Source organism: Pinus tabuliformis, chromosome J (genome assembly GCF_031772625.1).
Source record: "Pinus tabuliformis cultivar Carrire ecotype Pingquan chromosome J, CPIR1, whole genome shotgun sequence".
Lineage (NCBI taxonomy): Eukaryota > Viridiplantae > Streptophyta > Pinopsida > Pinales > Pinaceae > Pinus > Pinus tabuliformis.
In genome coordinates this window covers 816,354,303-816,379,001 of record NC_142295.1, presented here as the reverse complement: position 1 = coordinate 816,379,001, position 24,699 = coordinate 816,354,303, and the positions used below count along the sequence as shown (strand labels likewise).

Below are 24,699 nucleotides of genomic sequence, written 5' to 3'. Positions count from 1 at the left end.
TTTTTTTAAGTAAGTGTAAGAATGGTAATTCATTTATTTCATTTTACTAATATTAAGGAAATGAGAAATCCCAACTTCATTTGTCTTTTTAATTTATTTTTTATTTATATGTCTGCTGGTAAAATTAGGCTAGTAAGTCATCTCAAAAAATTTAAATGGTGACAATGCCGTCTCTTTATTTGAAATTTTGCTATCATTTTTCAAAGAATTTTATTATAGCTTTATTGTATTCACCATGTTTTTCACTTCCATCTTCCTCTTATAATTTTGTGTATTCCTTGCCTTATGTTTCACTTAGTGTTTGGACCTCATATCATGTCACTTTTCTTAGCATCTAGAGCTTTTTACTTGGTTTCAGAATGGTCGATTGTTTGTTCCATTCCACTCACCTCAAGGAAGTTGTAAACCTTATATTTGTTTGGTATCCTCACATCATCATTGTGCATAGATGAATTTGCGAATTTTAGCTTCCATTTTGTCTCAAAAAATGTTAAGATCCTCCCTAACCCTCCCAATTATTGGAATATATTGCTACTTATGTATCGAGGGAAATTTTAATTAAAAAAGGTCCCATCAGATTGCAAAGCATGAATTCAGAAAATATAAGTGGTTCCATAAAATATGGTCCATTAATTAGAAGTTGAAGCCTCGTTCATGGAGGCTTATTGGGTGGTTAGAATTTTAATTAAGTAAAAGTTATAAACCATGTAGTTAGTTTTGAAGTAAATATTACTATACTTATAGTTCTACTCTTATTGAGGTTTTCCTCTTGAAGAGGAAAGTGAATATTATATCCAATTTTGATTATTAATAGAGATTTTCTTATTGTTATTAATTTCTAGATGTATTTCTATTAATTAGCTTTTCACGACTATATTTTTATCTATATTTAGTCGTTTATGTGCTTTCAATGACCATATCCCATCTATATTTTTTGAATATTTTGTTTCAAGTAACAAAGAACACCACAAAAAATTTAAATGGTTATCAATACCACTCCTTATTTACTAATTATGTTGTCTTTTTACCAATGCTCCTTAATGTTTTTTTTCCTCCACCTTATTCTTCCCCTTCATATTCATGTTTCCATTGTACATGGGATTTTCTTTCTGTGTTATTTAATGTTCGATCTTCTTTTCTTGTAACTTGTCTTCGAAATCATGTCTTTTTCGTAGGTGTAATGACAATGGCTCACTTAGTCTATGCTACTCATACTAAGGAAGTGTGAAACCCTAATTTTTTTTGGTTTCCTCACTTCTTCCTTATGCTCACATGGGATCTCCAATTTGGGTTAGCAAGTTATCTAAAATAAATAAATGGTTACCAATACCTATCCTCATTTGGTAATTTAGTTCTCTTTTTACTAAATTATAGGATGTGATTTCATTACCTCAACCTTGTTGTTCACCTTCATATTCCTCTTTTCATTCCACATGACATTTTCCTTTTGTTTCCTTTATAGTTTATCCTTCTTGTCTTGTGGATTGTCTTAGAAATCCCACCTTTTCGGTAGGTGTAAAGATGACAATGTACTTATTCCATTTATCTCATGGAAGTGGAACATCCCAAATTAATTTGGTCTCCTTACTTCTTCCCTGCACGTGGTTTGGATTACCAATTTGGGTTCACAATTTGTCACAAAACAAAATTAGGTGGTCACTAGTAACTCTTCTTATTTTTCAATTTTGTTTTCATTTTCCTAGGTGATCCCTTGTGGTTTGGTTTCCTGCACCTTATTCTTCATCTTTGTCTTCATATTTCCGTTGTGTATTGTGTTTTCCTTTCATTTTATTTATTGTTTCATCTTCTTGCCTTGATCATTGTCCTGGAAACCCCATATTTTTTATAGCTGTAGGGATGCAAGTTCATTTACCAATGAAACTCATCTCAAGGAAGTGGGAAAACCAAATTCATTTGGTATCCCCAATTCCTCCTTATCCACAATTGGTATTGCCAATTTGAGTTTGAAATTCATCTCAAAAGAGTGAAGTGGTGACCAAGGCATTTCCTTATATAACAATTTTGTTGTTGTTTTTCTAAGTGTTGTCTTATGATTTTATTGCCTCCAAATTGTCATTCACCTTTATGTTCATCTTCTCATTCAACCCAATTTTTTTCTTTATGATTCATGTGTTATTTCTTCTCATTGCATTGTAGTTTGTCTTGGAAATCCCATCTAAATTTTAGTAGGTGTAATCATGGTTGCTCATTTATTGCATGTATATCATGTGAAGGAAGTGGGAAACCATAAAGTCATTTGCTCTTCAGATCTCTTCCTTGGGCACATGCCTATTTGGAAATTTTGGCTTCTAAGTATCCTCAAAAATTTCAAATGGTGACCAAGTCCTCTACTTATTTGATAACTTTGTTGTCATTTTACCAAGCATGCCTAGTTTTGTTCCTTCCACCTTGCTTCTTTCCTTTGCCTCCCTCCTCCAATTCCCCATGGCATTTTCCTTGTCTTTCATTGAGTGTTTGTTCTTCATGCATTACATATCACCTTCAAAACCCCATAACTTTTGTAGGTACAAGGATGGTGAATTTTTTTTTTTTATTATTGCATGGCATTCATCTCAAGAAGCGGTAAACCCCAAATATATTTGGTATCCTCACTTCTGATTTACATTTGGGAAAGCCTACCAATATGGGTACTTTCATTTCAACTAAAAATAATTAGGTGGTGGTAAACAAATCTCCTTATTTGAAAATTTTGGTGTTATTTTAACAAGTGCCACCTCACAGTTTCATTTTTTCCACCTAGTTGTTCACCTCCATATTCCTCTTCTTATTTTGCATGGTGTTTTCTTTTTCTTCGATTTAACATTTCATCTTCCCTAATGGCTTGTATTGGAAACCCCATCATTTTGATATATGTGAGGGTGGTATCTCATTTATTCCATGCCACTCATCTCAAGAAAGTTGGAAACACCAAATTCATTTCATCTCCTCACTTCTTCCTTGTACATGGGGGAGCTTACTAATTTGGGTGTGTGACTCATCTCAAAAACATTGTGTGCTAATCAGCACCTCTTTTTTTGAGAATTTTGTTTTCTTTTACAAAGATTTCTCTTAATATTTCATTGCCTCAACCTTATTTTTTTAATTAATCTTCCTCTTTTCATTCTACATGGTGTTTTCTTCCAATTGTTTTAGTGTTTGGTGTTGTTTTGATGTAGTTTATCATGGAAAAATTATCATTTTGGTAGGAGGAAGGATGATGGCACAATTATTTCATATCAATCATATAAAAAAGGTGGGAAATCCTGAATGTTTTAGTCTCCACACATATCATTGTCCATAAGAAACCTTGTTGATTTGAGCTTGCTAAATATTTCAAAGGAGTTAAGTGGTGACGAACACATTTTCTCATTTTATAATTTCATTGTCTCGTTTTCAAGCATTTCCTTGTGGTTTCATACATCATGAATTAAACTATCATGGTTATGGATTTAAACCATGGCTATTCCATTGACAATGGATGGTAGACCACCCTACTATGGCTATAAGTGGGTCATATCTTCATATACGATATAATAAATTTAGTAACTCTTCTCTTTACTTAAGATTTGCATTAAATCTAATTTGAGAAGGGTATCCCTACAAAAATCTGGATATATGGTAAGGGTTGAATTGCGCGTAATTATTACAATGTGAATATATTTTGTTTCCTACATAATTACTTTTCATCGTGGGTAATACTAAAATTGAAGAAACAATGGTTTGGGAGGAATATTTTTATATCTTTTGTTTTGAAAATATCGAAAATATTTATGATAAATCAATTATGATGTTGTATTTCTATATGTTACAAAAAAAGAAATGGATAAACTATTTCTACTTGAGGTCAACAAATCACCCCATACTCAACTTTATGTGTTGAGTTAAATATGGTTTTAATGTGATTTTTTTCATGTTTTATAATTTTTCATGGTTTTGTAGTAATCTAGAATATTAGAAGCATTTTTATAGGCACCATTAACCTCCTTTCATTCACCATGACCACCTATCTCCATTCATCCCACACCTTCTCCATAAATCCCACATTATAGGATGGGTCTTTTTTGTAGTCACCCAACCTCATCCCTTTATATTTTGCTTTCTTCCCTTATTATATTTAATTGCCACTCACTTGCACCTCCATTTTAAATTCACCTTATGGTATCGCTACATTTATTTATACTACACATATTTTCTACAAACCAAGTGTTGCAACTCCCATTGCATCTAAAATTGTTACATCTATTGTTATTGCATTTATGATTATTGCATCTACTTCTATCGCATCCCCAATTGTTGCCTCATAGTATATTTTCGAGGTTACACCTGAATTTCCACCATTGTTTATGATATTCACCATGACATCATTAGTTATGAAATTCTTATCTAGCATATACAGAATTAGATTTTGGTAGTCTTAATTTTTCATTAGTTGATTCTTGTAATTGTTTCAAGGAGGCACTGTGGAGAGGATTGGGTTAGAAATGAAGGGAACATCATCAAGACCAGTGGTGTCTTCTATTTTTTTTCATTATATTAAATTCTATTTACATTTTGTAATTATTTTAATTCTTAAATTTTTTGAAAATAAAATATATGAATATTGTTTCCTTTCTACTTTCTAGAAAAGTTTGTAGCTTCTTGAAATAAGAAGACTTAGGTTTTCTCGAGCCCCAAGAAGAGCAAGGCCATATTTGGAGATATGCCTAGTAGTGTTGAGAGTGGTGATGTTCCACCAGGGACCCATTATGTACCTTAGATATGATGTATCATTACTTCATGCCTATAAGAATATGGTATCATTATGTTTCTTGGGCATGATGTGTTATGTAGTAAAATATGTCCAATTGGGCGAATTTTGAATATTGGTACACAATTTTAGACATGTACAATGAATTGCCTATTGTTCCTGATTTTTTAATAATAATGTGTTGTTATACAAGTTTTTGTTTATTTGTTTGATGTCTATGATGAATGATATTGAAATCCAAATTTGAAAAAATTTGCGAAGGGAAACACAAAAATTCAACTCATCAAAATAATCAAAATTTTATTTTTCTTTTTAATCAAACAAGAAATTAGGATAATGCAAGATAATTTTATCTATTGGAGTATGGTTATCGCATTTGACAAAGACATTGGAAAATGGTATCATAAGCCTTCACTGTCAACTATAACCCTAAGGTTGTAGTGACTAATGGTCACAACTTCTAGCGGTATTTATGTGGTTATGGATGGCTTGGGGTGGGCACGTTTGGTAAATAGGGGAGGAATTTAAAATATTTTAGATAGTGAGAGAGAGAAATCTAAATGGGAAAGAGCCACTTGTGTAATGTATCACTCTCATAGGAGAAAAAGGGAAAAACGCTCTGATGCGATTCACCAGCTGCCGACTCCAAACCCTAGCCGCCGCTGAACAGACCTGCCATCGCCGCCGCAGGTTCTATCACTGAAAGCCACCTATGGCACTCGCTGCAGGAGGGGAGAGCTCTGCCTCCCCTCCAATGGACCCGACCTCAACTGACAAGACGCAGAAGCCTGTGACTCTGCACCCCGCAGGCACAGGACGAGAATCTGAGAAAGACAAGCAAAGGACGAATGGGGAACAGATGCATTCAGTTCAGAATGAAGAAGACAAAGAAGGCGATAATGAGCGCGCTAAAACAGAGACACCTCCGACAAAGGTGACCTCAGCTACTTGTATTCCAAAAGCCGCAGAACCGATCAAGGTCGAACTGCCAAGCCATCGCATCAATGGGGAAATCCAATTCATGCAGGACTACGCACTCATAGGAAAGTTCTTGGGATTCTGGCCCACAGAAAAAGCCTTACAAGGATGGATAGCTTCAAAATGGAAGCCCAAAGGACAAGTAACTCTGCAACTTGGCCCGAAAGGCTTCTTCACAGCCATCTTCAACTGTCTAGAGGAAAAAATAAGGATATTCGAAGGAGGCCCATACTTCTTTAACTCTTCAGGCTTGTATCTAATGGAATGGAAGCCCAGATTCAACCCTGATAAAGAAGACTTCAGTTGGGCCCCTGTTTGGATAAGAATGTATTCCCTTCCCGTGGAATATTGGAGAGAAGAAACATTGGCAGACATTGGCAACAAACTGGGGACCTTCATCAAAGTAGCAACAGAAACAAAGACACGCAAATACACCTCTTATGCTAGGATCTGCGTCCAGATGCATCTGACCAAGACCCTTGCAGATACGGTAAGTCTCTTTCACGATGACTATGAATGGAAACAAACTCTAGATTATGAGCACATCCCTTTCCGTTGCCGAAAATGCCATGAGCATGGCCACCTTTTCCGAGACTGTCCCTTAAATGCTCAGTCCAAGGCTCCATCTAATGACTCCAACAAGGATTCAGAAGGTTTCACCAAAGTCCCCACCCGCCGCAGGCATGCCAAGAAAAACCAAGCAGCTCCAGATCAAGCCTTTAAAGCGAACCCCCAGAATCGCTTCTCTGTTCTTGCCTCGCATGATAATCAAGACAGCCCCATCTCTGATATCCCGGATCAGCCGCTCCCACCCTCGCCTTCTCTTATCCGCTCCAACCCCCTGTTCTCCTCTGACCCAGCATCCTCCTTCTCTGCTCCTACCCCGTCCATGGAGAAAGCCAAAGTGGTTACAGATCTTGGTCCCATATTCCCTTCCAAGGGGAAAACTGTATTGGAAGAAACTCAACAAGCTTCAGATATGGATTTCGATGCAGCTCTAGCCCTGAGCCTTCATGAAGTTGCAGCGGAGGAGGACCACAACACCCCAATAGAGATGGAGGAAGATCCGGAAGACGTAGATCTAGAAGAGCTTGAAATCTCCAAGCTAGACATCTCCAAACTTGAGAAAGCATGCAAACAAAAAGAGTACAACTCCATCCCCCCATGGCAAATAGACAAACTTGAAGGAGTCCTTACCAAGGTGCAGCACCATAAAAGCCTGGGAATACAAGGAGGCAGTCACTGGGATGGAAAAAAGATCCTTAAAGATACAAAAAAAAGGGGCAGAAAAACAGACCTTCAAAGAACCATAATAGTAGGTGAAATACTCATGGATTCGGGGCAATTCCCCAAGTTGACCAAGTTCTATAAACCAAAATCTCAGTCTACATGAAGCTCATTTCATGGAATGTAAGAGGACTCAACAGTCCCTCTAAACACAGAATGATCAAAAACCTGATAATGCAAGAAAAACCTGCTATAGTTTTCCTTCAAGAAACAAAAAGCAGCAGTGCAGTGATAGACCGACTAAGCAATAAAATATGGGCAGGCAGCAGCTCAGTTTCTGTAGATGCCTCTGGGGCTTCAGGCGGTCTAGCCATTCTATGGAACCCGCAGATTGTTTCACTAGATAATTTTCACGCCACTCTTCATATAATTCAAGCCACCTTCCATCTCATCGGAACCAACATCCATGGGCATCTCACCAATGTATACTTCCCGCAGATAATCCAGCAAAAATTGGATATCTTGGACACGATTTCCATTGTTAATCACAATAGACACTTTCCCTTATGGATTGGAGGAGGCAACTTCAATATAATAAAATCCTTGGAAGAAAAACAAGGAGGCAGAACCAGGCTCGATAGTGACAGTAGCGGCTTCAAGCAATTCCTTCAAGATAATCAGCTCATGGACATCCCCACTTCCAATGGCACCTTCACCTGGTCCAACAAGTGCCAAGGTGCTCACTACATCGCCTCAAGGCTAGATCGATTCTTAATTTCAGACAATGCGATCCACCTTGGAGGGGACTTCAATGCCTCAATTATACCCCAAGGAGGCTCAGATCACTGGCCGATTCTGCTCCAATGGTCCAGACCAGGCAATCGTTGCAACAAACCCTTTCGATTCGAGGCCTTCTGGCTCAACAACTCCAATTTCAAGGATGTGGTCAATAATGCATGGGCATCTTATACCCCGCCTGCGGGAGCTAAGATGTACCAGTTTCAACAAAAGCTGAAAAATCTGAAACAAGTCCTTAAAGTATGGAACCGAACTCACTTTGGCAACATACAGGAGAGCAAACAAAATTTGGAACAGCAAATGAAAGCACTACAACAAACACTCATTCTGGAAGGCCGCACAGAAGAACAAACTCAACAGGAGCAGAGCCTCTGGAATCAAATTGAAGAACGCCAAAAACAAGAGGAAACTTTATGGCGACAAAAATCTAGAATCAGCTGGCTCAAAGATGGAGAGAAAAATACAAAATTTTTCCACAAAACCACCATACAACGGCGTATGCACAACAACATCACCTTTGTCAACAATCAACAGGGGGAAAGAATTGAGGCTCATGAAGACATGGAAAAAGAATTTACAGGATACTTCAAGGACATTCTTAAAGAACCTGAAGGAAACCGGGATGAGGCAATCAGAGCTATCACGCAGCATATTCCAAAAATTATAAATGAGGATCACAACAACAAATTGCTCCAAACTACATCCTTAAAGGAAGTAGAAGAAGCTATGGCTCAGCTCAAAGATGGCAAGGCACCAGGGCCTGACGGATTCACCGCCAATTTCTTTCATGAATTTTGGGAACTCATTAAAGTTGAAGTATGGGACTTAGTGGAGGAATCCCGAAGCATGCACTGGGTACTCCCAGCCCTCAACTCCACCTTCATAGCATTGGTACCCAAAGAAGCGGCATCAAACAAACCTGAGAAATACAGACCAATAGCGCTGTGCAATGTGATTTACAAACTTATTTCAAAGGTCATTGCGAATCGACTCAAACCGCTCCTTCCACTGCTCATCTCTCCAGAACAGACAGGTTACGTTGAAGGGCGGCAAATCATGGATGGAATAATTCTATCCAACGAAGTCATACATTCTCTAAAGCTTCTCAAAAAACCAGGTATGCTTCTTAAATTAGACCTCTCAAAAGCCTTTGATAAGCTTAGCTGGAATTTCATTCACAAAATGCTCTTAGCTTTTGGATTCAATGTAACCTGGACAAGATGGATCATGAACCTAATCTCTTCTCCCAGCTTCTCTGTCCTTCTGAATGGCTCTCCCTCTTCTCCCTTTCGGCCCTCGCGTGGCATCAGGCAAGGGGATCCTCTGTCACCCTTTCTCTTCGTTTTAATGGCTGAAGGGCTCAGCAGGCTCCTCAAATCGGCAGTCTCCACTCAAACTCTCAAAGGCATCTCTCTCCATGGTCGATCTCCTCAGACTCATCAGCAATTTGTTGATGATACTATGCTCTTCGGACACCCTTCAGCAAAAGAAGCCTCTGCTTTCAAATCACTTCTCTCCCTCTTCTCTGACGCCTCTGGCACCTCCATCAATGCTGCAAAATCTCAACTTTTCTTCTTCAATACCCCTCCCTCCACGCAAAGGAATATTGCCCGAATTCTGGGATTTACAATCTCCCACCTGCCCTCTAAATATCTGGGAGCTCCTCTTTCAGACTCAGCCATCAAGCAGGTGTCATGGCGGACTCTCTTGGATAAACTCGAATCAAAACTCTCATCCTGGACTTTCCGGGCTTTAAATCTAGCAGGTAGGCTAGTCCTAATCAAATCAGTACTACAAGCAATGCCGCTATATCTTTTCTCGATCCTGGCAGCTCCAAAAGGGGTATTGAAAGCTATTCGCAATCTTCAACGCAACTTCCTCTGGGGCTCCACAAGCCTGAATCGGAAGTGGGCTCTTGTCAACTGGTCAGAGGTCTGTAAACCCAAATCAGAAGGCGGATTAGGTCTTAGGGACCCGCTTCAAAGCAATAACACAATGGGAGCTCGAATTTGGTGGAATTGGGTCTCCAAGCCAAATACCCCATGGGCTCAACTATGGCAAGCAAAATACGCCAACGGCAGCCAATGGAGTGATCTCATCCGAATCAACCCTACAGCACATGGATCTCTCATATGGAATAATGCAAAAACTCAAAGCAGCTTCATACAAGCACATAGTTTCTGGGAAATCCACTCAGGCAAAATTGCCAGGTTCTGGGAAGACTCCTGGCAGCAACTCCCTAAACTTGCAAATTTGTTTCACAAACCTCTTTGGCAAGAGCATATGAAGCAAGAGAGCATCACACAGGTTCATCAGTTCTGGCAGCCATCCACACAGCATGACTTTCAGACATGGAAACCAGCACGACTCTGGCAAATAGATTGGCAGGGAGAACTATATACAGATATTGATCAGGAACTCATAAGCAGGAAAATCCGCTACTCTGAGCAGCAGGATAAACTCCGATGGGGCTACACAACCAAGGGAACATTCACCACAAAGGAAGCCCATCACCTGCGCTATTCCAATCTCCAGTTCCCAAGTTTGGCACTCAGGGCTATGGCCCAAGATCTCTACCTTCTTATGGCTACTAAGCAAAAAACGCATTCTTACTTGGGACAATCTGATAAAAAGAGGATTTGTCGGGCCTTCTAGATGCCCAAACTACAACATTAATTGTGAAACAATTAGTCATCTAATGGAAGCGTGCCCATTAGCAATGCAGCTCTGGGCAAAAGTGGACAAATGCAACATGAGAGTAACCCAAAGACAAGCGGATATAACGGAAAATATAAGGAACTGGGCCAAAAAACCATTCAAAAGCCAGATTCTCAACTCTTTGTGGAGTATTACACCAGGCTTTCTGTACTGGACCCTCTGGAAGGAGCGCAACCACAGAATCTTCAACAACAAATCCAGATCTATAGACGACCTCTGGCTCATCCTCAAAAAAAACATTCAAGAAACCCTGACCATCAGGGCCTGGAATGACAATGACATGCCTGAAACTCAGCAGGAGCGCCGCATTCTGAAAGAATGGAATCTTGATCTCTCGGCCTTAATCAAGGTAATTGCCAATCCATCTATTAGACCCACCTCTCAATCTTCATGGTCCCCACCTGCACTCAACTCATACAAGCTGAACTTCGACGGAGCGGCCAAAGGTAACCCTGGCCCTGCAGGATTTGGGGGAGTCATCAGACGACACACAGGAGAAGTGGTACATCTATACTATGGCTCATTAGGCACAGATACAAACAACGCGGCAGAACTGGAAGGTCTCTGGAAAGGAATATGTCTCGCTGAACAACAACACTTCTCCCCACTTGAAGTTGAAGGCGATTCTTTTATACTCATAGAGGCGGCTAAAAGAATACAAGCAGGGGCCAAAGCAGTCAAGATCGCAGCAAGCTGGAGGCTGCTAAGCCGCCTGGAATCCCTGGAGGAAAAGCTTCATGATCCCCATAACATATCCTTCCATCATGTAAGGAGAACTGCTAACCAGGTAGCAGATCGAATGGCAAATCAGGGCGTGTTACAGTCGACACCTTACTTCTCAGGTTCCTTGGACAGGGTTGATGATGCTCAGTTCAAAAGAGATTGCATCTCTCTGGTGCAAAAAGACTTCCCTCTCCCGGATGCGGGTGATGAAATGGCGTGATGGGCAGGTGTCGGATGTGGCTCGTCACGTGGGCAGGTGTAAGCCCGGACGAGCCACGACATACCAGACCGCAACGGAATTAAATGCGATGGGAGGCTCAGTTCACTTGGTTTTATTGCTGGTTCAGAGGGCATTCATTGTGCAGCTGAGATCGAGGCAAATGGCGCTCATTATCTTCGCTCCCCCGGTCGCCTGGATTCATTCCTGCAAGAAATCCGAGCAAACGCTGGCAGAGGAGAAACATTCTCTGGTTCAGAGCACAATTACTCAGTGGAATTCTGGTCCGAAGGGTAATTTGACAATGCAAAGGGAGAGGCCCAGGATGAGCAGTCGCCGGGGAGGTTCCAGGGGCCGCTCTGCCACTCAGCGCCCAGTCAATTCGCCCTCCTCCTCGGTGGAAATTACTCCTGAGCATAACAGAGGCTCGAACAGACTTGTTGGACGCGGCACTGTGCGTGGGTGGGGAGAAATTCCAGAATGTGGTCATTTGGAGCACCCGGCTGTTCGTTACCGAATCCCCTGCACGCTTGAGAACAACACTCTTATCGTCTCCGTCATGGTGGAACACTGTAACAATCACAGAGGGCCTCTGGACTACCTGGGCGTGCCAATGGTTGATATGCAGGTTCCCGCGGTCGATATGCGGAGGCCAACCAAAGCTGACTCTCCCCAAGCAACTCAAGCTGAGGAAGCTGGCCCTAGTGAGCCGGTTCAGCGGTCACTGCGCTCGGATATGGAGGTCTCACAGAAGCTCAAAGGACCGGCGAAGGATATGGAGGTCTCGCAGAAGCTCAAAGGACCGGCGAAGGATGAGCCCCATACAACCGATGAGGACTAGCACCTCCGTCACTCTGTCTTCCGCTGCCAGGAAAGCAACTCTTTGTTTGTCTTTCAAGCTCTTTGTCGATTTACTGCTCTCTCTGTCGGTCTGTCTATGTGTCATCCATGTCGGATTATATGTCCACCGTGTCAGTCTATGTGTCCATCGTGTCGGTTTGTCAGTCCATCGTGTCGGTTCACATGTCCATTGTGGCGGTTTACATGTTTATTGTGTCGATTCAAACGCTGGCTATGTCGATTCAGATGCCTCAATTTTGTAATGATGCTACTCTGAAGGGTCTTTCATGGAGAAAAATCTCGCTGGAGATGCAGGGCCACGGCCCTGGTGTAATTTTGCTGTAACTTTTGATTTTTTGTAATATATTTTAGCCTAGTCTTACAGAGAAAAAAAAAAATGTATCACTCTCATAGATATAAGTTTGGTTGTAGATAAGAGAAAGCTATCAAATACTTAATCTAAATTCATCTTAACCTTGGATCTATCAAGCTCTAAGATAGAATATTCTTAAGGCTTGATAAGAATATACTAAATATGAACAATGTTTATTATGTTGTAGTACATAGTTGTAGTAGGCGATTATACTATCATCATCCATAACATATCCAAAACCTCTGAGATCTATTGATTAATTACAGAATGAATTTGTAGAATTAGCTATCTACTAGAATCCATAAAATACTAAAACAATTCAACCCTTCATACAATTATCTTACTATCTAAATAGAAATACAAGTTAAATACCTACTATGTATAAAATAATTATTGATAGCGATCATTTCTCGCACTTATTATCAAAACCTAATCCTAAAAACCTGGAAAATAATTGATCAAATAATCTTCCATTAATAAAACACTTAAACTCAATAAATCAAACAAACCCACCAAACTAATAATTAAAATATAATTATCAAAATTCTATTCCAAAATAAACAAACTTATGAACCTAATCACAAATTTCCGTCGTATAATTTTAAAAAGCCCTGATCGCAAAATTTAAGATTGAACCCGCGGTAAGGATATATGCTCACTAAATAAGGATATGGCAAAACAGCCTCATAGATTAATCTGCCTTGTCTGCATGCATTCATGTGTCTTCTACACAGGTTTTGCGGTGCGGCGCGCTTATTGCAATTTGATGGCGAAATATGTCACGAGGTGTCTGGTCTTCGGTCAATGACTTTGATTGTCCAACCTTTACGGCAAACTGTGTCACGACTAAAGGGACATTAATTTGATTTGATTTTCCAACATTTACGGTAAAATGTGTCAGGACTGAACAGACATTAATTTGAATTTCCAATTTTGACCCATATACAGATTTATATAAGACGCCAAGCCGACAAATCAACGATTTGATAGTGTTGAAGAAAAATAATATTCCACTATATTGTCACGCTCCAGTGTGAAATATCGGCGCGGAGCTCGCTAAAAAGCCATATTGCCAATATTATTTCTCGTGAAGCCATGGTTCCGGGGTTCAGAAGCCAAAGTCAAATTGAAGCCGGCTCACAATGAGCGTCGTTCACGGTGGCGATTAAAGTGATTTTTGGAATCTGTTTCTCGTTAATTATTAAAAATGTGAAAACTTTATTGTAAAATAGATACATCTATTAAATATTTTTATGTAAATTATAAATTCTATACATATTATAATTAAATATTTTTATCAAATTACAATTTCTATACCCATTATACATATTTTTATCTAAGTTGCAGATGCTGTACATAGATATCAAAGTTATAGATATCAACTTTTGTCCTCACCCATTCCATATCATATCCAAAATATACGATCGATCGGGACAAGCTGATAGTGGTCACTAATTCCCATCTTATTTTCTAGGAAGAGTAAACTATACATTTAATGTTGATTGAGTAGAGGGTTATTTTATAATTTTGTGTGAGAAATCTGTAAGTTTTTTAGTTTGTCTTTTTTTAGAGTTTGATATATGCCTTTTTAAAATAAAAATAAATTATATTTTAAATAGAAAATTAATATTAATTATAAAAGATGAATATACTGTAAAGTAATTATAAGTAAAAGAAAGATATTTAATTTTTATACTTTTCAAAAATATTTCAATAAAAGATTTAAATCAAATATTTGAAGATTTTTGTTAATTAATTTATGTTGATATCAACTTCATATTTTTTAAAATAATATATTCTATTGTTTTCTATAAAATAATATTTAATGTGAGCTATCAATAAAATATTTTAATATAAATTAACCATTCTAATTTGTGCTCATAAAATATATGTATATATTATGTAAAATATTTTAATGTCATTTATATTCTATTACATCTCATTTAAAATTTTCTATGTCATTTATGTTATATTACATCTCATTTAAAATTTCCTATGTATATATCACAATTTTTTTTATTTTTTATTTTTATTTATGGTTAAAATATTAATTTGCCCTTATATATATCTATCTATCTATTTATCTATCTACCTATATATATATATAATTCAAAAATACAGTTTAAACAATAAAATATTACACATTCTAAAAAAATTGTATATGAAAAAAATTAATTCCTCTAAATTCATATTAGATTCATATTTAAAATAAATCTATACTAATTTTTAAATCAAATTATGACCATTAGCTAATTTTGAATATCATCTCTTGCATTATATTCTTTTAGACATGCTGTCTTGCCTTTATCTATTCTATTAGATTTCTCATTCATTTTTTTTACTTTACCTGTCGTTTGAATCGTAAGAATACCTAGGTTAATTGAAGGAGGTCCTTAGGAGGCCATGGCCGATTTTGCCTTTGCAGGTATCATTCTGCTTCTAATAATTCATTATGCTAAAAGGTTGTTATTCCAAAAGCGTGTGTACATGCCTCTAGGCCCTCTGGCCTAGCCATTTATTGGGCACACCCATGAGCTGGACAAGAATCGACCTCTTCATCAAACGCTTTACCATCTCGCTCGGCGCTATGGCCACATCATTCTCCTGCAACTCGGCTCTTGTAAGGTCTTGGTAGTGATGTCCTCGGATTTAACGAGGGAATGTCTCACTACCCACGACGAGAACTTCGCCTCCAGGCCACGTTTCTCCGGAACTGAGTATTTGGGCTACGATTGCACGCTGCTGGGTCTCAATCCATATGACGGACGGTGTAGAAACCTTCGTAGGATCTACACATCGCACCTTTTATCCACTTCGAGGGTGGAGTCATCTCAAAACATTCGAAGGGAGGCGGTGTCCAAGTTTGTGCGTCGCCTGTTCCAGATGCGAATTAAAGCCGAGGCGTAGGCTATTGTGGACGTCAGATCGATGCTGGTTGATATTTTCTATTGTACGATGAATGTTACGTGGCAGCGCAGACGACGTGGAAGAGTTGAAGGAGATGATCTACATCTATTTCTTTTAAAATAAGAGCAAAATTGGCACCTAATTAGTACAAAAACTGCGCAATTTTCATTAAACTTCAGATGCTTTGAAAATTCAAGTTATCTGTGCAGCTAGGTTATGTCGGGAGTGCACACATTCGGTAAGCAAGCAAAAAGTTGAAAAAAAGCCAATTACGTGGTTCAATACAACGTCAAAGTTTGTTTTAAAGCTTGAAACTATCGAGTGCTAAAGGGTGATATGTGTTTTTTTTAAGAGGGGCTCATTATAAAAAAAATTTATAAAAACCTTTTTTATAAAAAAAAATAATTCAAGGTTTTTATTAAAAGGGTTTTATAAAGTTTCATAAAGTTTTTTATATAGTTTTTAAAAAAGGTTCTATAAAGTTTTTCATATAGTGTTTTGGGACATTATATGGCGTGAGTGGTTTATAATAAAGGGATTATTTATAAAGGCTTTGCAAAGATTATAAAATTAGAAATTTAGGGTTTTATAAGAGATTTTTTCTAAAAGAAAGATGATTTTCTCTAGTTTCCAGCAACAATTTCCTCTGTTTACCTGAAAGGATGATGTGTGGGCCATTAAAATGGAGACCATGTTGAAGGCTCATGATGTTTGGGATCATGACTAGTTTGGGTTTTTAGAACCTAAACATGAAGCAAAAGAACAAGCTCTCACTAATGCAAAGATGAATCTATGGAAGAAAGACAAAAAGAAGATTGCACAAGCATTGTAGCTTATCTAGGAGGGAGTCACGGAAAACATGGGTGACCTTGCCAACAAGCTATAAACGTATGGCCAAAGTTAATATTGCTAAGTTGCAAAATAATAAGAGAGATTTTGAAGGTTTGTAGATGAAGGAGACATAGGACATCGATTCTTTCATGAATCAGGTAATGACTGTCGTAAATCGGTTAAAAAATTATGGTGATGAAAATAGAGATCAAACAATGGTGGATAAGGTCCTCAGAGCTTTGTCTACAAAATTTGATGTTGTGGTAGCAACCATAGAAGAAGCCAAGGATCTGACATCATTAAAAGTTGATGAGTTGATGGGACCACTTCTATCACATGAGCCAAGGATTAACAAAAATAAGGATTTCACTTTAGAAACCACTTTCAAAAGTTAGGTTTCTATTTCAACAGACATATCTCAAGACAGAAGTAAATCAAGAGACAAAGGACGATGCAGAAGACAGGGAGGTCAGAGAGATGATTGAGAAGGGAATGAACATGAAATCAGACGCAACAATAGAACCTTCAATAATAATCGAAGAGTTGGAATATCAAAGGTGAGATGTTATTATTGCAATAAATTTGGTTACTATGACTGTGATTGCAGGAAGAGGTTAGTTGATCAAGGGATCCAGAGAGATAATGTCGCTATAGATGGTACTAACTCCATGTTCTTAGCTTACCATACGATGCATGAACCTTCTTGTAATGTGTGGCTATTAGATAGCGGTTGGAGTAACCACATGACAGACAACAAGAATTTGGTTAATTTGGATCAATCTATGAAGATAGAGGTACATTTGGGGACTAACAAGATTATGGGTGTATATGGAAAAGGAGTGGTCAACATTCTAACCAAGCAGGGGGAGCTGGAGATAATCTCAGAGATATATTATGTTCCTGGTCTCAGACATAATTTTATAAATGTTGGTAAATTGACAAAGAAGTCATATAGAGTTATCTTTCAAGGACAGGAATGTGTTATATATGACAAACCCCCAATCAACCAACTAATAGAAAAGGTGTAGATTACGAGGAACAAACTCTTTCCTCTAGTTATGAATTACAATGATCAAGTCGGTTCTTTTACTATTGCATGTTCTAATGATTATTGGTTATGACACTTTTGGTTTGGACACTTGCACTTTTCTAGTCTAATATTGTTGCAGTAGAAACATATGGTTAGAAGACTACCTCCCATCAAAGAACTTCTAGTACTTGTGAGTGTTGCATCCTGGGAAAGTAACACCATGAAATTTTTCCAAAGGGAGTTGCATACAAGGCAAAGCAACCTCTTGATCTAGTTCATACAGACTTGTGTAGGCCTATGAGGAAACAATTGATTGGTGGAAGTTGTTACTTCCTCACTTTCATTGATGACTATAGAGGAAAGGCTTGGGTTTACTTCTTGAAGTAGAAGTCTCAAACTTTTGCAAAGGTCAAGGAATTCAAAGCCTTAGCAGAGAACCAAAGTGATTGACATATTGAGGTACTGAGGTGATATCATGGTGGAGAATATCATTTGAAGGCATTCCATGATTACTGCAAACAACATGGAATCAGAAGATAGTTTACAACCAGGTACACACTGTAGAAGAATGGTGTAGAATAGAGAAAGAATAGGACAATTATCAACATGGAAATAAGTATGTTGAAAGGAATAAACTTGTCTAATGTGTATTGGGCAGAAGCAGTTGCATGTGTTGTTTATGTGATAAACATATCTCTTACAAAGGGTGTGATGAATAGAGTACTAGAAGAAGCATGGTTAGGTATGTCTTGTGGCATATCTCATCTCAGAGTATTTAGATGTGTAGCCTATGCCCATGTGCCTATAGAGCTAAGAGCAAAATTGGATGATAAAAGTGAAAAACACATATTTACTGCTTATAATGAGTAGTCAAAAGCTTACAATTTTTATAACCCTATTACTAAGAAGACCATAATTAGTAGAGATGATGTGTTCAAATAACAAGGATCATGGAATGGTAGCATAGACAAAACAATTGATGCATTAGTGCCACTGATGGAAGAAGATGATGTAGGAGAAAAGGAGCAACAAGTATCATAGGTGAAGACAACAAACATAGACACACCAACAAGGACTCCAAGATTTTTTGAGCAACATGGATCTTTAAGCAAATCAATAGACAATAATTCTACGAACAACCAATCAGGTGATGAATCAAGCAACGGTAAGAGAAAGATGATAAGTGTGAAAGATATTTATGATGATTTGGATGTTAGTTCAAATTTTTCATTGTTGTCATTCCAAACTTCTTCATTTGAAGAAGAAATCATAAATGAAAATTGGGTGTGAGCCATGGATGAAGAAATTGAAGCTATTGAAAAGAATGATACATGGGATTTGGTTGATTTACCAAAGGATAAAAATATCAATGTTGTAAAATGGGTGTACAAGACAATGATGAATGAGAAAGGTGAAATTGATATATTTAAAGCAAGACGTGTAGAAAAAGGATTCTCGCAGCAACTAAGAATAGATTTTGGAGAAACATTTGCTCTGGTAGCCAGATTGGATATTGTAAGAAAAGTTCTAGCCACAACAACTCAGAATGGGTGGAATTTATATAAGATGGATGTGAAATCAAACTTCTTGAATGGAATTCTAGAAGAAGAAATTTACATGTAGCAGCCTCTAGGATATGAAGTTGAAGGTAAAGAAGATAAAGTTTACAGGTTGAATAAAGCACTCTATGGACTCAAGCAAGCGCCTAGAGCTTGGTATAGGAGAATTATTAGCTATGTTGTCACCTTCTACAAAATGTGTTCTAGATGTAAAAAAGAGTGCAAAGGAGCAAAGAGATTTTTAGCCATCTTCCAAGTCATAGAAGCACACAAAACCCAAACCGAACCCTCTCCAAAGGAAATTTCTCTAAACAAGCTTTCTAACGATATGTGGAAGTCCTAGAGTGGACTTTTGGATCAAAATTTAGAACAAGTTGAAGTTCTACCTCTCAAAACCAAAAGAAAAAGGTAAAACTTGAAAAATCTAAGTTTGAGTTTGTGTCTATCCACCACGTGTCCAATCAGAAATTGGTGATCAGAAGTGGAGGCATATGATACATTGGATATCGGAGGTCCCTGTGAGTGATGAGGAAAATCAATGATCACCAATCGCAACAGTGCTCAGCATGTCACAAATCAACAATCGACAATCCTTGACAGACTACTATATAGAAATTGTGGAGAAAAATGTCGATAGTGTAAACCGTCGAGAGAATGCCTTGAAGCATTTACAAAGGAATTCAACTGCAAAATTAGAAGTCGGTAGGACTTTTCTCTCTCCTCCATAGGGTCGCGTGGTTGAATACCATTGGTCCTGATAAAGCCACATGGCGTCTTACATCATCATGATGTGGCAATACGGTGGACACGTGGCATGTACATTCCGTGTTTTAAGGGGTCGTAAGGGGCCAAAATAGGGTGACATGTGTCACCACTCACAAGGTGACTCACGACAGAGGATGATGACAGGCTGAAAATTGACAATTGCAATATTGAAGTTCCAAGCATATCAGCTATCCATGATCGCACACCGTAGCATATCGGTTATCGCAAATCAGATGTCATGCAAATCATAGGTCCCACAATATCGAAGGCCCTGCAATATCGGAGGTCATGCAATATCAACAATTACAAACAATGTGATATCGACATCTCATAGAGGAGCATATCGGGGTTTCTTTCAATATGCATATTGGGGAAACACCTGATAACATGGGCCCAAAGCAATGCGAATAGGTGGCATAATGCGGGGAGAATATTGTGTCTTTCGACCAATGGTTGGGCGGAAGGTTGATAACTTTTTTTATAAAGTAGGAAAAGTTTATCAAAGGTTTTTTTATGTGTTCAAGCTTTGGTGCAAGCCCTCCCTCATTCCCTCTACACATGGATCAGGCAACATCAAACATCACAGTCGCATGTTTTCGGATGGTACAACCGAAGGCATGGTTGTGAAATCCTCGATCTCTAAATTTTGATATTCCAAAGCGGGCCCACGTGCATAAGTGTGTGTTCCTTTGTGTTACACATGGGGACCGCTATTGATGTAATGATTCAAAGAATCGATCCCCATCCTAGCTAAAGGGTTATAAGTCCCTAAAGGCTTTGGCCCTGAGTCCCAAAGCCTCTATCATGTAGTTTCCACCTAAGCCCTAGGGTTGAGGTAGAGGGGGTGAATTGGAGATCGACATCGCAGTTTTGTCAAGTTTGTTTAGTTTGAAGCCCATGAATAACCTAACCTCCAATATGCTTGTATAATTGTTTCATGGGGCAGACTCAGTTCCAGTGGATTGATAAAGGAAGGAAAGGGGATGGATGAGTTGGAAGTTATGCTTAGGACATGTTATGGCTGTCATGGGTGATCACTCTTTGTTCTTGTAAGTGAAGAATTAAAGATTTTAATATTGAAAGCGACAGGGAACCAACCGAGATAGTACGAGGCATAATGTGGGAAAAACGTGGCTAGACTAGAGGCCAGAAAACAAAGTGGTGTGGAGATAGCTTTACAGGACCATCATTTCAGTTTCACATGTTAATTTTGTTTTTCTTATTTTGATTGTTTTTGTTTTTCTGTTTTAAAGAAAGGCATCTTTCTGTTGTAATAAATTGAGATAACAGAGCCTGCACGCCAAGATATCTAGTTAAGGAAATGGCTAGATCCTCAGGCCTGAGATATTTTTGTAATTGATTTCCAAGTTCTCCCTCTCCTTATAAAAGAAAGGAAGAAACACTTAACAAAGGTTCAAAATTTTTGGGAAATACTTCCCTCTTACGGGACCTTTTCCTGTTTTCCTAAAGGCATGTCTAAGCTTGTTGTATGTTGGTTTTATTTAAGAGATTAATACAAAGTTACAAGGGATTCCAACTCATTAGATTTGCAGTATGTTATTCTCTCTTTCTTTCTTCATATATGTTTAAAAGTATATTCTAGTTGTATTTCCCTTCAGATGCAAATTCATTTAAACCAAAACATGGATGTACAATGCCTATTTCATGGTGGAAATAGAGTCTTTAAAAAGAGCTCCATGCATCTTAGAATTCACAGCACTATCTCTCACTCGTTTCTATCTAAGTCTTGATATATATAATTCTTAGAACTTAAGATTTATATGATGGAATCCTCTTCTACTATTTTCTCCCATTACCTATGTTTCAATAATTAAATTGTTGCACATTCCTAATATGATTTGGCCACCTATGAGTTGAATATTATTTCCTGAATACTCCTGTGTACAAGCGACTTCATATATTGTACCTTTATGAATGGTTCTTAATCAAACCCATTTTAATTATTTGTGACAAACAAAAGTGTTGCAAGTCTTTAATATAAATATGTAGACACTCTTCAAGATGTCCTAGGCACTGTTCTCCCCATTCAACCCGAGGTTGTCTCAAGGAGGCTTCTACATCTCTTGAAGAACTTATGCTACAAGTACTATAAAAAGAGAAAAAATCTTTCAGGCATCGTTGTCGGGGAATGAATGTGAAACAATTTTCCCTGGGTATGACAAATATTTCCATTCCCTCTGTCAGGTGAGCAATGGAAGTGTGGGTTGAAGATCCCTCACCTTGGTGACTCTACTATCTGAATTCATTTATAAATGCCTTGGTGAATCGACTGTCTATATTATAGCTTATAAGAGACCTCATACCCACTCAGATACCTCTCAAAAAAATACACCATCTATATTTGACCCAAAAAGAATAATATTCAGAAGGATTTGGAAATAAAAGACTCCAAATACTGATGTTATTATCTCTACATTTCCTGAAACATATTCATCTAGTTCATAGAAGGTTGTAATTCATTGTTTTGAATTTCCTCCTAGAGTTCTGGTATATCCTCTAGAAAGTTGTCATCTACTCAGTACCACATCCCTAGTGGTCAAAGAATAAGTTGAGGAGATAAAAGATAAATGACAAAGTAGCCCTACCCATAGTGTGAACAATTTCTCATTCCACTGTTAGTCAGTTGTCTTACCATTGGTAATACCTCAGGCTCCTCCAGTAATTCAAGCACCACCACCTATGATCCAAATGGTTGTCCCAAGCTGTGTTAAACAAATATTCTCGCTTAAACCTCCCTTAACCTTTGAATGCAATGCCATAGGGCTATCTCAAGATCCTACCCAGGTGTACTGAAGAAGCTGATATAACAACGTAGAGACACATAGAAATTTTATGTGCCTTTGCAAAAAATCTTAATGTTGAACACCCGAATGTAGTGTTGAGTCTTTTTGTCCAATATTTAAATCCTTGCCAAATGCTAGCATTAACACTTGGGAAGAAATGGAGAACTCCTTTATGTAGAAATGGAGTGAAAAGAGAGACCATGGATACATTCTCACTGAGTTTAACGTTATCAAGAAGAAATCAGGTGAGGATATTTAAGATTTTATTAAAATACTTAATAAATTATACAACAATCTGCCTGTTGAAATCAAACCTTCACAGGTCGCTACTCAAGTAGTCTTTGTTGGGGCCTTTGATTTAGAATTTGGTTTTACTCTTAGAAAGAGGAACTCTCCTACCTTGGACCAAATTCAAACTAATTCCCTTGAGGTAGAAGAAAACTTTACCTCTACAGGGAAGTCAAGAAGAATAATTGACGTGGGAGATAAGAAAATGGGGAAATAGGAGCATCTTCCACAAGTCAAGGAAGAGAATATCAAGAATAGAGGATAGAGGAGATGGTTAGGTTTATAAAGAACTTATCAAGAAAACTGAAAAAATGGAGCTCGAGAATAAAAGCCTTCAAAGACAGAACTTTGCAGCTGCTAATCAGGGTTTTAATCCCCAATATAAATTGTCTCCCCTACAGATAATGTAAAGGGATAGGAAAGAGAAAAAATACCACATCCATCCTACATTGTATATAAAAGATGATATGGAAGAACTGATCCCAGATACAACTGATGTTCAGGGGAACTTGTGTTCCTCTTTCTATGATGAAGGACGAGAACTCAGAACATATGAAGAAGAGGAGGAGAAGCTTGATGCAACACTAGATGATGACGAGGTTGATGCTTGTTATGAAACCAGCTCAAGAAAAGATAGAAAATATAGATCAACGACTTCAAATCATACTCCTCGAGGGGGAAACCTCCTTTACATTACACAAATAAAAAATTCTTGGATGATACAAATGACTAGACATCCTTTCTATATATAGGAGTCTAAGGGGTCATAATATAATCAGAGCCAACATAACAATAATAATTCAAGGGCACAATAATAACAATAGTGGGCTTCTATGGGGCACAGTAATAACAATATGGCGACTACATGGACACAACAATGTAATAAGGGGATTTCACTAATGAAAATAAAGGGTTACACTAGTAGTGTAGGGACCTAACATGCCCCTCTCCTTCAAAAAATGTTGTCCTCAATGCTTGAGTAGTTCTAGATGCTTCTGTATAAAATTATCATCCTCCAATTTGGAATCTTCAGCAGGTAACTTCTTCCACTTAATGAGATACTCTGAAATTGATCGATTTCGTAGCTGTAAAGTTTTTGTTTCCATGACTGCTTCAGGTTCCAATACGATTTTTCCTTCTTCATCAAGTTGAAAATATTGTTTGAACTAGGATATTGTCACCTATAACCTTGTTTAATCATGAAACATGGAAAACTAGGGGCACTCTAGAAGATGTAAGAAGCTCCAATTTGTATGCCATGGTACCAATCTTTTACAGCACCTTGTAAGGACCATAGTACTTTGGTGATAATTTATTATCCTTCTTAGCTTGCTTGAGCAACATTTGTTTGTATGGTTGTATTCGTAAAAATACCCAGTCACCTATACCAAAACCTTTTTCGCTGCGATGTTGATTTCACTGTTGTTTCATTTGATTCTGCATGAAAGTGAGGTTATCCTTTTTCTTATTGATATGTCCTTCTATCTTGAGAGTTTGAGGAGTGGTAATTCCTACCAATGAATTACAAGATATGGTTGGATTCATTTCTTCTTTCTCTAGGGTTAGTTCCTGGTGTATATCCTCTTCTTTTAACGTTTCTTGATCCCTTTCTTCCTCCTCTTCACAATCAATGTAAAATAATTTCTTCTCAGCACACTTATGACCTTTAGTGTATTTTCTATCACAACTGTAACAAAGGTCATTTTCTCCTTTTTCTTCCAATTGTTGTGGTGTCAACCTTGTAGGTTGTAGACCATATTTTTGTAGCTACTAATCAGAGTTTAAATCCCCAATACAAAATGTCTCCACTACAAATAATGCAAAGGGATAGGAAAGATAAACAATACCACATTCATCCTCCATTGTATATAGAAGATGATATGGAGGAACTGAT

At 38.0% G+C, this 24,699-nt stretch overlaps 1 pseudogene; it reads left to right on the top strand.

Annotated features, from left to right (window-relative positions):
• The first annotated feature begins 16,520 nt into the window (after positions 1 to 16,520).
• Positions 16,521 to 24,699, top strand: part of LOC149229201 (DNA replication licensing factor MCM4-like) — a 54,335-nt pseudogene continuing 46,156 nt past the window's right edge.